General features: G+C 43.7%; 1 long non-coding RNA gene across 1 annotated transcript in view; it reads right to left on the reverse strand.

Moving 5' to 3' along the window:
- Nucleotides 1-1,139: 1,139 nt before the first annotated feature.
- Nucleotides 1,140-12,214, reverse strand: part of LOC140394278 (uncharacterized) — a 31,464-nt gene continuing 20,389 nt past the window's right edge. Inside the window, exon 2 of the long non-coding RNA XR_011935845.1 lies at nucleotides 1,140-1,942. This is a non-coding gene — a long non-coding RNA (uncharacterized lncRNA). The remainder of the gene's footprint in view (nucleotides 1,943-12,214) is intronic.

Below are 12,214 nucleotides of genomic sequence, written 5' to 3' on the forward strand. Positions count from 1 at the left end.
TACAAGGCATAAGTCAGAAGTGTAGTGGAATACTCTCCACTTGCCTGGATGAGTGCAGCTCCAACAACACTCAAGAAGCTTGACACCATCTAGGACAAAGCAACCTGCTTGGTTGCTCCCCCTTCCACAAACATTCAAACCCTCCACCACCGTCGAACAGTGGCAGCCCTGTATACTGTTATGGGCCAGGGTTTAGAGAGCTCCAAAGTATATCATGGAGATCACCTGACCCACGACTTTTGCTAGATTGTGGTATGGGTAGCACACGGCCCACTCTACAGGTGTGGTGCAGCAGAAATCTAAAAGTATTTTTTAAAGCAAAACAATGTTTATTCTATGAACTCAGTTAACCTTTTTAAAACATAGTGAACATCTTAGCAACCATCAATTCAAATACAACCCCAAAGAATACAACACTCTAAGTAATCCTTAAACTTTCCTTTTAATATCCATAAGACAAAAAAAACCTTTTAAAAGAAGCACATCAGGTTTAAATTCTCTACTGAGTGCAGTTATCACTCTGAATTCACCAAATGATCCAGAGATAGTCTTTAGATGGCAGAGAGATCAAAATTACACCTTCTTTGTCTGGCAGCAGCTCCAACACTAAAGCAAAACTGAAAAACACACACACCCATGTTTTTCCTCAAAGCGAAACTAAAAGGTAGAGTCAGAGCTCAGCTCCACCCACACTCTGACATCACTGCAGCCACTTGAGCAGACAAACATTTCTTAAAGTGACATTCCCATGACAGTACCATCTATAAGATGTGCTGCAGTAACTCGCCATAGTTCCTTAGACAGCACTTTCCAAACCCACGATCATTATCATCTAGAAGGACAAGAGCAGCAGATACCTGGGAGCCCCACCATCTGGAGGTTCCCCTCCAAGTCACTCACCATCCTGACTTGGAAATATATTGCCGTTCCTTCACCGACGCTGGGGCCACCATCCTGGAACTCCCTCCCTAACAGCACTACCTACACCTCAGGGACTGCAGCAGTTCAAGAAGGCAACTCACCACCACCTTCTGAAGGGCAACGAGGGATGGGCAATAAATGTTGGCCTAACCAGCGACGCCCACATCCCGTAAATGAAATTTTAAAAACTTTCTGAAAGAAAAGCCAAGTCCTGTGAGCTGGTTTGAAATTGTTTATTTTTTAAAAATATAAAACCAGTTTACACCTGCAACTTTTCAAAATATTCCTCCATGTGCTTCCCAATTACAAAAGGACAGGAGAACTAGACTAGAAACTGTGTCCTGCCCTCAAATCTATTGGGCGTTAAGTTTCCGTTCTACTCACTCTGGTCGACTGCGATTTTCTTAGACATAGACAAGTACATACACATGGTTGGAAGAGAGGACTAAGCTGTTTATCTGTCTCTTGCTTCCACACACCATTGATTCAGAAGTTGAGCTATGAAACATATTTACAGTAATGTACAGGGTATTCTGTCACATGTGAACATTTAGCCACAAGCTGTGCAACTAGGTCCAAAGCGTTTGTTCTGCAATGTCAGGGCTGATCTCCATTGAACTGTCATTGGGAGCCACCACCTCAGGGGAGGCAGGGAGGGAAGGAGGAGAGAGGTATGTGGGTGAAGATGGAGATCATTCAAAAGCAATACTCTGTATGGCGTTAGCATAGTCAGTTTCAGGACAAATTTCAGGTCTCACTTTGCTGAACACATTCCCATTCGTTGCCATGGGTTGGTGTGTCAATAATAGTCCTTTTGCTCTACCCTGTGCCTCACTCTTTTAGATGCGGAGTTTTTTGAATTCTGCAACTTTTTCAGTTTTGTCTGCAAATCTCTCCTCTGGACTAGTATTCCCTTCAGTATACGCAGGGTCTGCAACACACTCGTGTCATCAGATGAAACTACTGGAGCAGTCCAAGTTCCTGTCAGAGATTCAGGCCTGTTTGGGGTTTGCGGTTTCATCTGAAAAAGAAAGGGGGATTCTTAAGAAAGATTTTGCATCTCTATAATGCATTTCATGTCCACAGGATGTCCCAAAGTGCTTCACCGCTAATTGATCACATTTAAAATGCGGTCGCTGTTACACAGCTTAGCTGCATTCAGGAAAGTCCAACAAAGAGCCAATGATGAATGATCAACAGAATTGGAGGGCAGTTAGGTTTTTTCCATTAAGACATTAAGTCACTCTATTTTGATCTCCCATGTGCCATCCGTGCCTGAGAGGTCTGGGATGAATGACGTACAAGTATCTACCAATGCATTTCAAAGTTGTTCAGTCAAAGCCCAAGGAGACATTCCCAATGAGCTTCATCCCCCTCTGGTGGGTGTTTGTGCTAACAGTTGGGCACAGTAGGGTAATGGTTCATGTTCATAACCTGGTCACCCTGAATTAATGATCTTCAGACGAGTTTTAATCCCACCACGACAACTGGGGAATTTAAATTTAATTAGATAAATCTGGAATTGAATCTAGTCTTTCTAATAGTGGCCGCAAAACTACTAGATTGTTGTAAAACCCCATCTGGTTTACCTTTAGGGAAGAGACTTTGGTCTGACCAGTTTCCAGAGCTACAGAAATACCGTTGATTCTTAACTGCCCTTTGAAATGGCCCAGCAAGTTGTATTAAACTATTACTGAAATGTTGAAAAAGAATAAAACTGCATGGAGCACTGCGTGGTCAACAAAGACACAGGATTAATTAATAAGTGGTTAGCACTACTGCCTCACGTCACCGAGGACCCGGGCTCGATCCCTGCCCCAGGTCACTGTCCGTGTGGAGTTTGTACATTCTCCCCGTGTCTGCATGGGTCTCACCCCCACAACCCAAAGATGTGCAGGTTAGGTGGATTGGCCACGCTAAATTGCCTCTTAACTGGAAAAACATAATTGGGTACTGTAAAAAATTTTTTTTATAAAGAAAACAAAAAATGAAAAACCCAGTGAAGCAATAACAAAATTACAGGCATGTTAAACAGCAGAGGTAGCATGTTACAGGTAAATCTGAGTGATCTCCTAACCAGCAAATCAGATTAAAGGTCTGCACCTTGAAACCATTGTCGATTGTCTTTAAAATCCCAGCTAGTTCACCAGTGTGCTTTAGGAAGGGAAATCTGCCATCCTCACCTGGCCTGGCCTATAATAATAATAATCTTTATTAATGTCACAAGTAGGCTTACATTAACACTGTAATGAGGTTACTGTGAAAATCTCCTAGTCACCACATTCAGGCGCCTGTTCGGGTACACAGAGGGAGAATTCAGAATGTCCAATTTGCCTAACAAGCACGTCTTTCGGGACTTGTGGGAGAAAACCGGAGCACCCGGAGGAAACCCACACAGACACAGGGAGAACGTGCAGACTCCACACAGACAAGTGACCCAAACAGGGAATTGAACCTGGGTCCCTGGTGCTGTGAAACAACAGTGCTAACCACTGTGCTACCATACCACAGCAATGTGTCTGATTCTTAAATGCCCTCTGACATAGCCTAGCAAGCCACTCAGTTGTATCAAAAACCACTACAAAGTCTAAAAGGAAAGAAACCAGACGGACCACCCAGTATTGACCTAGGCACTGGGAATGACAATGACAAACCTAGCCCTGCCGATCTTGCAAAGCCCCCCTCACTAACATCTGGAATCTTGTGCCAAAGGTGGGAGAGCAGTCTCACAGACTAGTTAAGCAACAGCCAGATGTAGTCATAGTCATGGAATCATATCTTACAGACAATGTCCCAGACACCACCATCATCATTCCTGTATGTGTCCTATCCCACCAGTAGGACAGACCTAGCACAGTGGTATACAGTCAGGCAGGAGTTGCCCTGGAAGTTCTGAACATCAACTCTGGACCCCATGAAGTCTCATGGCTTCAGGTCAAATATGGGCAAGGAAACCTCCTGCTGATTACTATGTACCGTTCACCCTCAGTTGACAAATCAGTACTCCGCCATGTTGAACACCACTTGAAGAAAGCATTAAGGGTGGCAAGGGCACAGAATGTAAAATAAATAAATAAATAAAAATGTACTCTGGCATGGCGGACTTCAATGTCCATCACCAAGAGTTGCTCGGCAGCACCACTACTGACCGAGCTTGTCGTTCCTGAAAGACAAAACTGTAGCACTTCGAGTTTGGGGCAGGGTCAAGAGAAATGCCGATTCGGGGGAACCACAGATTTGAGTCAGGGAAGTGGGACGAAAATTTTCCAAAATGGGAGGAGAAGGGGATTAAGGCACTAGAAGATTTGTTTCTTGCGGGTCGGTTTGCAGGATTGAAGGAGCTGGAAGCGAAGTATGGGCTGGAGCAGGGGGAAATATTTAGATACATGCAGGTTCGAGCAAATCACGTTCATATGTTTTGGTCCTGCCCAAAGCTAGAGGATTACTGGAAGGGGGTTTTTAGGGTAATTTCTAAAGTGGTGCACGTAAAATTGGACCCGGGCCCCCGAGGCCATATTCGAGGTGTCGGACCAGCAGGTGTTGGAAACGGGTGCGGAGGCGGATGTTGTAGCCTTCGCCTCGTTGATCGCCCAAAGGCAGATCCTGATAGGTTGGAGAGCAACCTCTCCACCCTGTGCCCTGGCGTGGCGGGGAGATCTATTGGAATTCTTGACTCTTGAGAAGGTTAAGTTTGAACTGAGGGGAAGGTTGGAGGGGTTCTACAATTCATGGGTGTTATTCGTTATGCACTTTCAAGAACTGGATAACATTGAACATTAGTTGGAGGGGGGGGGGGGGGTTGGGGGGAGGGGACTGTGTGTGTTAATGGAGACTATGGGTTCCTGATTCCTTTTTTCTCATTTGTTTGTTAACATGCGGGCGAATGTCTGGGGTTTGGTGGGAGGATGGATTGCTGTTGTTGATATGGGGATTGTCATTATATTCGTTACTGCTGATTGTTTATTGTAGGTGGGTGCAAATCTGGGAGAAAACGTGAGAAAGGAGGAGAATAAAAATATTTTTAAAAAAGGGATGAAGCTGCTAGACTGGGACTGCGACAGGTGGTGTGGGAACCACCAAGAAGAAAAGCATACCCATCCTCATCCTCACCAATCTGCCTGCCGCAGCTAGATCTGTCCCTGACAGTATCGGTAGAAGTGACCACCAGACAGTAATTGTGGAGATGAAGTAATAATAATAATCATAATAATCGCTTATTGTCACAAGTAGGCTTCAATGAAGTTACTGTGAAAAGCCCCTAGCCGTCTTCACACTGAGGATACCCTCCATCATGTTGTGTAGCACTACCAACTAAATGGGATAGATTCAGAAAAGACATAGAAACTCAAGACTGGGCATCCATGAGGCGCTGTGGGCCATCAGCAGCAGCAGAATTGTACTCAGCTAAAATCTGTAACCTCATGGCCCAGCATATCTCCCACTCTACCATTACCACCAAGGCAGGGGATCAACCCTGGTTCAGTGCAAAACAGCATAAGCAGCAAGTGATAGACAGAGCTAAGCGTTCCCACAACCAATGGATCAGATCTATGTTAAGTAATGGGTTAAGAGACATTCCAATTAGTTGTCTCATTTATGTTAAGTATCCAGTAATTGACACTGATTATGTAAAGAGGTTTCAGGTGGCCTTTGTGTCAGGTGATGTGATGTTAGAGTTTTGTGCAGAGTCTGTTGAAGTAAATTAAAGGTGTTTGTGGAAAAGGAGCAGAACCTTTGACTCTTTATACAACAGCAGCTAAACGTCTAACAAATGGCAGCAGAGGACGGTTGCTGTGCAAATGTGAAGGGTTGAAAGATACAACTTTTCCAGACCAAACCAAGGAGTGAGTGAGAAGAGAAAAAAAACCCAGCTATATGGCTGAACCTAGGATAAAGATGGCTGGATATGACTATCCCCCCCTTATTTTCTGAAAGGAGATTGTACGATCAATGGAGAAGTGCAGTAGTTATGTGGACTAAGGTAACTGCCTTGGGAAAGAGAAAACAAGGTATGGGATTGGCTCTTTCTTTACCATATGGCAGTAAAATCCGAAGCAAAGTGTTTTCTGTGCTGGAATTGGAAGAGTTAGACTCAGAAGAAGGTCTGCAGACGCTATTACGTTATATGGATAAGATTTATAAAAAGGACGACTTGTTAAGTGCGTATGAAGCATGGTCGGATTTTGATAGGTTCCGGAAAATAAAGGAATTCTCCATGAAAGACTATATAATGGAATTTGGCAGACTATATAAAAGGCTGCAGAAACACAAGCTGGAATTTCCACAGTCTGTGTTGGCCTTTAAATTACTTGACTGTGCTAGAGTGAGCAACATGGATAGGCTCCTGGTTTTGACAGGAGTTCAGTTTGCGGATAAGGATACCTTATTCGATCAGATAACAGAAGCTTTAAAAAAGTTTCTGGGGAAACATTCGATTCCGATGGCTCTGATGACCCAAATAGGTCAGTCTGCAATAAAGCAGAATATAGAAGACACACTACTAACAGGATGGCGAAATCGCACGGCTACAAACAGGTTCCAAGACTATAGAAGGAGATTGGGACCCGGAAAGTATGAAGACAGAAACCCAGTTAGAATCTACAATAGGAAGATGAACCCCAGAAATGCCTGGGGTATGATAAATCAATGTTTTCGATGTGACTCTCAATACCATTATGCTTTCAACTGCCCAACACGTTATAATAGAGTGTTTTAAGCGACACATGACACGGAAGAGTCAGAAGAGGAAAAAGATAGTGACCAGAAAGAAGGCATTGTCCTATTAACAAGCAGTTTTATGCCGGTAATGAGGGTGTTGGTTGCAGAATCCTTCAATTGTGCTGTATTGGACAGTGGCCGCACATCTACTGTGTGTGGACTTGACTGGTTAAAATGTTACCTGGACTCCTTGAATGCTGAAAATTGTAACAAGGTTAAGGAATTTGAAAGTTCCACAAGTTTCAGGTTTGGGGATGATAATACTCTGAAGTCGTTGAAAAGAGTGGTGCTCCCTTGTAATATTGCCAGAGTGAGTCATTTTATTAGCACAGATGTTGTATCAAGTGAGATACCTTTGCTTCTGAGCAGACCATCGATGAAGAAAGCACACATGAAACTGGATATGGAACAGGATAAGGCAAAAGTTTTTGGAAAGACTGTGGACTTACAATTTACACAGTCGGGACACTATTGTATTCCATTACTGACAAATCATTTTTCAAGTAGAGTGGGAAGGGAAAAGAGAAGGGAGTTTGGTGGGAAAGCAAAGGGTTGAGATGGGGAAGGTTGTAATAGGATAGATGGAGGAAAGGATGGGAGACTGAATAAGGGAAGGATGACTGAGCGAGCGAGACATTGAGACAAATGTGAGGGGAGGGAAAGGGGCTGGTTTATCTCACTGGGCTAAATCGCTGGCTTTGAAAGCAGCCCAAGGCAGGCCAGCAGCATGGTTCAATTCCTGTACCAGCCTCCCCGAACAGGCGCCGGAATGTGGCGACTATGGGCTTTTCACAGTAACTTAATTGAAGCCTACTCGTGGCAATAAGCGATTTTCAATTAGTGTTTGGTAGAAATCCTAAAATTCTGTCCATTTGAGATGACCAGCCTCCAGCTTGGGAAGGGACTACAATTAGCTCTGCTTTTTCTGAGCATTTAAATGCATTACATAGCAGTAGAAAAGCTTTCCTGGAAGCAGAAGTCTCTGAAAGAATTCGCAGAGCTTTAAGACATAATGTACGGCCATCAGATACCGTTTTTCAGCAAGGAGACATAGTATACTATAAGAAGGACAATTTTAATGAATGGAAACGCCCAGGGAAGATCATAGGCATAGATGGCAAAACAATTATTTTGCAACATGGCAATCAAACTGTTATGGTACATTCATCAAGGATAATGGGTACAGATTACAAATTTTCAAATTTAGACAGAGCAGACAGACATGACGAGGAACTAGAGTCACCTAGTATGCATGTGTTACAGAGCTATGAGGACCAGTTAACTGGTATAGACAGGGTTTCTGTAGAGGAACACAACACTTCTGATGAATTAGAACAGGCCATTTTTCCAAAAGGACAACTGCCAAAAGTTGGTACAAAAATGACATACTTGCCTGAAGGGTCTAGTCAATGGAAGGATGCAACTGTTATTATTAGAGCAGGGAAGGCCACTGGAATGTATAAACATTGGTTGAATGTACAGCATTCAGGGGAGGGAGTCAAGACAATGGATTGGGAACACGAAGTTCAAAAATGGAGGGCACAGAAACGCAGTGCCAGTTCAGATAGTACATCGGATCGTGAACAGGTCTGCAGGAAAAGGTCGAGAACTATTGAAAGAATATCCCACAGCAGAAGGGAAAGATCAAGCAGTAGCAGTACAGAATGAGATACCAGGCGGGAGAGGGGACGTAGTTTATCAAGATCTCGGAACATGAGTAAGACTACAAATACTAATAGGAGTAGGAGCCTACATGCACGTGAGATTTTGGTGGCTTCCAATAAATTAGATGAAAAAGTTATCAAAGATGCCAAACAGCAAGAACTGCATAGTTGGAGTGAATTTGGGGTACACACAGAACAAAGAACAAACAAAGAACAAAGAAATGTACAGCACAGGAACAGGCCCTTCGGCCCTCCAAGCCCGTGCCGACCATGCTGCCCGACTAAACTACAATCTTCTACACTTCCTGGGTCCGTATCCTTCTATTCCCATCCTATTCATATATTTGTCAAGATGCCCCTTAAATGTCCCTATCGTCCCTGCTTCCACTACCTCCTCCGGTAGTGAGTTCCAGGCACCCACTACCCTCTGCGTAAAAAACTTGCCTCGTACATCTACTCTAAACCTTGCCCCTCTCACCTTAAACCTATGCCCCCTAGTAATTGACCCCTCTACCCTGGGGAAAAGCCTCTGACTATCCACTCTGTCTATGCCCCTCATAATTTTGTATACCTCTATCAGGTCTCCCCTCAACCTCCTTCGTTCCAGTGAGAACAAATCCGAGGAAGTACCGGATAGGGGACAAAGAGCTCTATCCCACAGATGGATTTGCACAGAAAAGGTTTTTCTGGATTGAACTTATAAGGCAAATGCCAGGCTTGTGGCAAGGGGATTTGAAGAAAACTTAGAAGATCAGGATTTAAGGGTAGATTCACCTGTGGCAGGAAAGGTTATTTTAAAGATCTTCTTGGCTCTATTATCCACAAAGGCATGGGAATGCAAATCTATAGATATAAAAGCTGCCTTTTTGCAGGGGCATCAGCTCCAGAGATACATTTTTCTCTGTCCTCCTAAAGAGGCAGCTAACATAGAAGGAGTACTATGAAAGTTGAACAAATGTGTACATGGATTGAATGATGCGCCAAGAGTCTGGTACTTTTCGGTAAGGTCAGTTTTGTTAAAGTTAGGCTGTTGCCAGTTGAAAGCAGTTTTACTGGAACTATAAAGGAAATCTTTCTGGCATCTTTGTGATACATGTCGATGATTTTATGTGGGGTGGGACTAGTGATTTTGAAGCTATTGTAATCTCTGGTTTGAGGAAAGAATTCAGGGTTGGAAGTCAGGCTTCCGGCATTTAAATATATTGGACTGGAAATCGGACAGACTAAGTTAGGGGCAACTTTACGTCAGCAGTCTTATTTGGAAAGCATCAGCCCAATAGCAATTAGTCGTGGCCGAGTTTCACAAAAAGATGCAATGGTTTCAAAGATGGAAAAAGAGCAACTGCGAAGTTTAATTGGGCAACTAAATTGGTTAGGTAGACAGACTAGACCAGATGTGAGTTTTAATGTCTTAGAGTTGAGTACAAAAATGAATGATCCCAAAGTGGAAGACATAATAAGAGCAAATAAAGCATTGGCCAAACTAAAAATGCAGGAGTGTGTTCTGAGGTTCCTGGTTTTAGGTGACTTTAGGCACTTGAAACTCATAGTTTATTTATAGTGATGCGTCCTATGCAAATTTATGTGATGGGGTTTCAAGCGCAGGAGGTTTTATAATTTTCCTTTTGGGGAACAATGGTAAATGTTGCCCTCTTGTGTGGGAAACAAAGAAAATAAGGAGAGTGGTCAAAAGCACTTTGACTGCTGAGACGTTAAGGCTTGTAGAGGCGGTGGATATGGCCTTTTATATATCTCAGATAGTGATAGAAATTTTAGGATTAGGGGATTTTGGGTAATATTCCTATAAATTCTTGTGGGAAAATGTGCACTCTACAAAAAGTGTCAATGAAAAAAGGTTAAGGATAGACATCGCAAGTTTGAATCAGATGTTGGACAGAGGGGAAATAGCAAAAATTAAATGGGTCAACAATAGCTATCAATTGTCAGACTGTTTTACAAAAAGAGGGGCTAGCTCACAGAAACTATTGGATATTGTTAATGAAGGGCGCCTGTTTCTGTGACTGTTTTCTTTTCTTCCAAAAACAAGTGAAAAAAAAAGAGAAGGGGGGAAATTGCATGTGTGTTTTTGAGTTTCTTGTAATTTTGGTTTCACCTAATTATTTTTTTTCTCCAAGGGGAGACTGCTAAGTAATGGGTTAAGAGACATTCCAATTAATTGTCTCATTTATGTTACGCATCCAATAATTGACCCTGGTATGTAAAGAGGCTTCAGATGGCCTTTGTGTCAGGTGATGTGATGTCAGAGTTCTGTGCAGAGTCTGTTGAAGTAAATTAAAGGTGTTTGTGGAAAAGAAGCAGAAACTTTGGCTCTTTATACAACAGCAGCTAAACATCCAACAATCTAAGTTCTGCAGCCCTGCCACATCCTGTCATGAAGGATGGTGGACAACTAAATAACTCACTGGAAGAGGAGGCTCCACGAATATCCACAACCTCAATGATGGAGGAGCCCAGAACATACGGCACTTGCTTACCAATAACCTGTTCACGGATGCTCAGTTTGGGTTCCGCCAGGGTCACTCAGCTCCTGACCTCATGATAGACTTGGGTCAAATATGGCCAAAAGAGCTGAACTCCAGAGGTGAGATGAAAATGCTGCCCAGGATATCAAGGCAGCATTTGATCGAGTATGGCATCAAGGACCCCCAGCAAAACTGGGGTTAATGGGAATCGGGGGGGAAACTCTCCACTGATTGGGATCATACCTAGCACAAAGGAAGATGGCTGTTGGGAGGTTGGGTGTTAGTCATTGCAGTCTTGGGACTTCACTGCAGGAGTTCCCCAGGGTAGTGTCCAAGGCTCAACCTTCTTCAGCTGCTTCATCATTGACCTCCCTTCCAACATAAGGTCAGATGTGGAATTGTTCGTTGATGATTGCACAATGTTCAGCACCATTTGCGATTCCTCAGACACTGAAGCAGTCCAGGTGCAAATCTAGCAAGACCTGGATAATATACAGGCTTGGGCTGAGAAGTGTCAAGTAACATTCATGCCACACAAGTGCCAGGCAATGACCATCACCAATAAGAGAGAATCAAACATTGCCCCTTGACATTCAATGGCATAACCATTACTGAATCCCCCACTATCAACATCCTGGGGGTTACTATTGACTAGAAACTTAACTGGACTAGCCAGATAAATACTATGGCTACCAGAGCAAATCAGATACCAGGGATCCTGCGGCGAGTAACTCACCTCCTGACTCCCCAAAGCCTGTCCATTATCTATAAGGCAGAAGTCAGGAGTGTGATGGAAGAGTGCAGCTCAAACAACTCTCAAGAGGCTCAACACCATCCAGGACAAAGCAGCCCACTTGATTTGCACCTCACCACAAACATTCACTCCTCGACCACCAGGGCACAGCAACAACATTGTGTACCACCTACAAGCTGCTCTGCAGGAACGCACCAAGACCCCTTAAGCAGCACCTTCCAAACCCATGACCACTACCATCTAGAGGACAAGGGCAGCAGATATCTGGGAACACCATCACCTGGAGGTTCCCCTCCATGTCACTCACTGCCCTGACTTGGAAATATATCACTGTCCCTTTACAGCCACTGGGACAAAATCCTGGAACTCACTCCCCAATAGCATAGTGGGTGGACCTACATCACATGGACTGCAACGGTTCAAGATGTCAGTTCACCACTACCTTCTCAAGGGCAATTAGGGACGGCAACAAATGCTAGACTAGCCAGTGAAGCCCACATCCCATAAAAAGGAATTTTTTAAAAGTCCATGGTGGTGGACAATTTAGCAACTAATGGTTAGCAAATATCCCCATCCTCAATAATGGGAGAGCCCAGCCCATCAGTGCAAAAGACAACGCTGAAGCATTTGCAACCAAAAGAGTTGAGTGGATGATTGTAGGAATCTACCATGCG

This window comes from Scyliorhinus torazame, chromosome 17 (assembly GCF_047496885.1).
Source record: "Scyliorhinus torazame isolate Kashiwa2021f chromosome 17, sScyTor2.1, whole genome shotgun sequence".
Lineage (NCBI taxonomy): Eukaryota > Metazoa > Chordata > Chondrichthyes > Carcharhiniformes > Scyliorhinidae > Scyliorhinus > Scyliorhinus torazame.